The sequence below is a fragment of the Zingiber officinale genome, chromosome 2A, assembly GCF_018446385.1.
Source record: "Zingiber officinale cultivar Zhangliang chromosome 2A, Zo_v1.1, whole genome shotgun sequence".
NCBI lineage: Eukaryota > Viridiplantae > Streptophyta > Magnoliopsida > Zingiberales > Zingiberaceae > Zingiber > Zingiber officinale.
In genome coordinates, this window is record NC_055988.1 from 172,609,003 (window position 1) to 172,614,515 (window position 5,513).

The 5,513-nt window shown below is 35.4% G+C and overlaps 2 non-coding genes across 2 annotated transcripts; both read right to left on the reverse strand.

Annotated features, from left to right (window-relative positions):
• Positions 1-303: 303 nt before the first annotated feature.
• TRNAI-AAU lies at positions 304-377 on the reverse strand. Its single transcript has one exon. It is a non-coding gene; the product is annotated as a tRNA-Ile (tRNA).
• Positions 378-474: 97 nt separating this feature from the next.
• On the reverse strand, positions 475-548 carry TRNAI-AAU. Its single transcript has one exon. It is a non-coding gene; the product is annotated as a tRNA-Ile (tRNA).
• Between the last annotated feature and the right edge of the window lie 4,965 nt (positions 549-5,513).

The window sequence follows — 5,513 nt, forward strand, 5'->3', positions numbered from 1 at the left end:
ACCCAATTAGCTCTAATACGGCTCGATTAGTTTTCCTAACCTAATTATCTTGATGAGTCTGTGTCTGTCTATTCAATTAGTTGCATTTTTTTTTCCCGCTGTGCTAAATACACGTGTTCTTAAATATATTTTGTGTTTCTTCATAAAAGAATGTCAGTCCAGCCCGTTTATAGAGGCCCATAATAACTGGGCAATTTATAAATATAATTATTCCCATATATAAAGAATCTCAGTACAGCCCATTTATAAAAGGACCGTAATATATGCCCATATATAAATGAATTATTGTCAAAAATAAAAAAGTGGCCCATGCAGGTTTCGAACCTGCGACCTTCGCGTTATTAGCACGACGCTCTAACCAACTGAGCTAATAGGCCAGTTGAATTTTAACTGAGCCATAATATTAATAATGGTTTTTAATTTCATTAACTTAATGTAGAGATAATAAATGAATTATTGTCAAAAACGAGAAAATGGCCCATGCAGGTTTCGAACCTGCGACCTTCGCGTTATTAGCACGACGCTCTAACCAACTGAGCTAATAAGCCTGTTGAATTTTAGGTGAGCCATCATTTTAAGAATGGTTTTTAATTTCATTAACTTAATGTAGGCTGAGAGATATTTCTCTCATCAGCCTTTAGGATTATAAAAAGCTACCACTATTTTTGACAATCAAATTGGAAAGCAAGTTTAACCCCATCTAATCATAGTTCATTTTAATAGGTTCTATTTTTTAAAATATATATATATTTCTAACTTTAGAATTTGATGTAAATAATCAATTATCAAATTGTAATTATTTATTCATAGATTTTATATCGGAGGAGATTCCCCGAGTTAAGGCTTTCAAGGTAAATCTTGTGTTTTGTCAATCATTCATACGTAGCTTTGTCACAGACCATGTATGTATATGTATATGAAAGGTGTCTCCGATGAAGGTATTTATCTTTTGCTACTACAAAATATATATATATATATATATATATATATCCACAATAAAAGAATATCTCTCATCTCTTAATTAATTTGGTTGATAATTATAAGATGATCCTATAATTTACCTCCCTTAATTTCATATAACTTAAAAGATGGAATATGAAGGGTGTCGAGGATATTTATCTTTTGCTTTCACAATATTATTACCTATGATCCTAAGCATATATTAATTACTGCACGCCACAATGTGCTTCTAAAATAGATCCATGGTAGCGACTATATTTTACTTCTCCCACTTGGTTAAAATACTGATTTGGTCGATCGATAATCAATCTAGCTAGCAATTTACATCTAAATTATCTTATTATTTTTTTACAATTTATATTTACACTTTATTACTTTTATATTAAAAATAAAACATAATTATGCTTACGCCAAACACTCTCTTAGTTCGTCCCTAAATTATATGAAGTGAGATAAATCAAAAAATTAATTTATAACTAACCGACAAATGATTAGGGGTGAGAAGAGATTTTTCCTAAAAGCACGGATCCGGCGAAATTTAATCTCTATCTAATTATAGTAAATTTATCATCCTCTAACTAATGGAGTAGCCAAGGAGACTTGCACTTTATTTGTTAAATACCTTAGAGGCTGACCATAACTTTTCATGGTCTAAAGTAGAAGAAAATCATGCATCACGTAGTCTCTAATGAAAAATACACACTCCACTTTAGTTAGGAGCTTTGTTGTCCACAGGGTTGTCCTCGGGGTATGGTATCGCGGTAGGATATACAGGTTGTCACGCAGATACCCACAGTTCAATCCCCAGATACGACGTATTTGCAAGAATTTTCCTCCAAATGGGGAGCGCAATCAAAGGATACTGGGCATCTGGGTTAGCTGCCGCGTGTGCTTCCCGCGCGATTTACCCTGGTGGCCGGTGAGAAACTTTCATGGAATCGAGCCGGTCACCCCAGAGATAATCAATGAGGCTAATTAGGATTATCATCATTTTTTTTTATTGTCCACGGGGCTATGATATAGTTTGAAGAACATCCCGTTATCATCTAGATACTTACTACTTGATTCTCAACTACGATATATTTATAGGGATTTTTCCTTCAAATGAAACTCGCGACTAAGAAATATTAGGTTTCTTAATCATCAGTCATAAGTACTTTCTGATTTATCATGACAATTGATGAAAAATTTTCATGAAGTCAGATCGATTGCTCGAGATTTGCCGTTATCTAACTGGGTAATCAATTTTTTTTCTCATTGCTATTCCTTTCTTGTATACTTTTCGAGTAACTTAGTTTAATTTTTGAGTTTGCTTCTGCTTAGCCGAACAAGGCGTCAAATCCAATTTTCAAAACATTAATCCAACCTCTACTGTAATGAGTAATATAAATTATAATCAATCCCTTCTACGTTTTCCTTGATTGTATTTTTATATTATTATTTTAAATGACAGTTAGGAAGGGAGTAATTAAACTATTATATATTTCTTCGAACCACTTTTCCCATTTTATTTACTTTGACAAAACTAAATAATATTTTATTTATGTTAAATGCAAGTTATCATTTTCTCAAATTCCATTCCATTTTAAGAAAAAGAAATTAAAAAAACTTTTTTCATTGCTTTTCCCTTCCATGTAAATAAAATTTTGAACCCAACGGTCAAATTTGAATTGAAACGGCCGCAACGATAAACGGCAAAGTTGGCAAATGCTCTCAAATCTAATTTGCTTTCTTTCCATTTCTTACCGAGCTAGCTTCCTCTTTAGCTATTATTTTATCTGAATTCCTTGAAAAATGTATGATCCTTAGTTTGGTCTTGTTTTTTCTTATCTCCTTAGATTTAGAAATGTACGAGTATCTAAATTGTGATATAAAAGACATGAATAGAAGAATGAGAATGAAATAAATCAGTTTGCATGTAATACCAATAGCTTCACCACCAATGAGCACATATCCATGTTAAATTGCCAATTCAATTTTGTATAATGTTGAGATGTCATTTTATATGAAACAGTAGTTGATTAGTTAAGATAAAACTCAAGACACAAATCTGTCAATATTCTTTCTAAGTGATTGGGACATATACATAATAATTTGGATCAATTCCTCTAAAGACAATTTCACCCTCATCTCCTTCATTGTAATCTCAATTCAACTAGAATGAGAAAATAAGTTCTTTGATAAGGTATTGCTCAACCATATTATATCTAATAGTAAAAATTTTTGATTCAATTAATGAATACTGGCTCGTTCCTATCTAATTAAGAATTCTCTCAATGAAAATTATAATAAAGTCATTATTTGCAAGGGCATCAACTCTATTAGGGTTTATCTCATACTAAATAGCTGTGTGGTTGAAGATCTTCGTCTCCAAGGTTTGCGATGGCGGCCGACAAGAGCAAGAAGGTGAAAGGGGGGAAGCAGCGGAGATGGGAGGAAGAAAAAGCCTCCACGGAGGTCGGTAAACCTAAACCTTAACTTGCTTTTTCTCAGCGCCTTTTAGCTTTGCTTTTACGCTGAATCTTATTCTCTATGGGGAGGAAAAAGTAATATTCGAAGGATATTTCTCTTTCTCTAAGTTCATCTTCTTGCGATGTTATTGTGACGGTCCCTGATGTAGTCTCAGATCCGTCCGCGCTAGGGTTTGAGAAATCTCCTCATGATCCTGGGCCTTCTCTCAGTCCTAGGGGCCCTTCATAGGAAAATTTCCCTGATCTTAGAACTTCTGACCCTGAGGTTAGGGTTCCTACACATATCAATAATGAACCTAAAAATGGAGTCTCTTCTGGTGGTAATTCCAAATGGGTTGATCTTTTCCGTCAGAATCGTACTCGTGCTCCAGGTTGTGATCTTTCTTATATCTCGTCTGCGGTGAGTAATAGTGTTCGTGTGGTGAAATTTCGCTCTACAAAAGTTCTTGAGGAAACTCAACGGTGGCAACATGCTTTGATTGGTAGTGTTCATGGGCATTCTCCTCATTATAAGCAAATTGAGAATTTTGCTCTTAATCAATAGAAGCAATATGGTCTTTCCTCGGTGATTCAGATTAAGGATAATCTTTTTCTATTTCAATTTGACTCTGATGCTAGTAAAGATAGGGTTCTTAATGATGGTCCTTTCTTTTTTAATAGTAGGCCTCTCATTCTTAAAGCTTGGATTCCTCGAATGAAGCTTGATCTTTGTGACATTCAGGGGCTTCCTATCTGGATTCAATTACCCTTGCTTCCTTGGGAATTTTGGACAAAGGACATTCTTAGTCGAATTGGTAGTATTCTAGACAAGCCTCTTTTCTATGATCTTTGCACTTAGAGACGAGATAAGCTTGGTTTTGCTTGTATTTTGGTTGATATGCGTATTGCTGGGAACTTTCCTGATTCTATCATTCTTGAGGATGAGTTTGGTGTCCAATTCACCCAGAATGTCATGTATGAATGGAAGCCTATCCCTTGCAGTGTTTGTAAACAATTTGGCCATGATAAGCACCTTTGTCCTTCTGCATTGTCTAAATCTAAGCAAGTCTGGAAGGAGAAAGTCAAACATCCTGTTATAGCTGCTGCTACTAATCCTGTTGCCACAAATGTTGTTGCTTCTGTTATCTCTAATTCTGCCTGTGAGATTGTTGCCATGTCTATCTCTTCTGCTAAGATGGCTGCAGTTAAGGGTAAGGCTGCTTTACCCACTGTAGCCTTGTCTAGTAATTGTGAATCTGGATCGACACTCACTTCTAAAAATGATGTGATTGTATCAGCTCGTTTAACTGGTTCTACTCCTGTCATTATCCCTCCTTTTACTGGTGTCATTGGGGAAGGTAGGCCACGGAGAATTGTAAAGCCCCCTGATAGGGGTCAATGATTTTCTCTTGGAATGTCAGGGGATTGAATGATCCCCTTAAGCAATCATAGGTGTATCCTTTGGAATGTCAGGGGATAGATGTTTAATCAATTCTGATTGGCTAGATGTGTTTCCTGGGTCTGATTATGAGGTCATTAGTCCAGGATTGTCTGATCATTCCCCTTTTATTGTTCATATTAGGAATTTGATTCCTTGACGCGCCTCGCCTTTTAAATTTTTTAATATGTGGACCACTCATCGTCATTTCAAGCAGATTGTTTCTGCGGTTTGGAGATCCCCTATCTCTGGCTCCATATGTTTGTGCTTTGGTCTAAACTCAAGTTGCTTGCTAAGGAGCTCCCTGTTCTTAATAGAGTAGAATTCTCGGATGTCTCTGTTCGTGTTGCTAACTGTAAAGCTTCTTTGGATCATTTGCAGTCAAATCTTCACCAAGCTCCTCTTGATCAAGATCTTTTAGACCAAGAGCGAGCTTTGGTTATTCATTATAGATCTCTAAAATTCTGTGAAGAGAGCTATTTCAAACAAAAAGCTCGTGCTGATTGGTTAAAGTTGGTGACCAAAACACTAAATATTTTCATCAATCCCTTAAACTTAGATATGCTAAAAACAACATTGTATCTCTTCGTCTTCAGGATGGCTCTATGTGTTCCGATCATTCTACTATCTCTCGTGCTATGATTGACTTTTATGAGGACTTATTG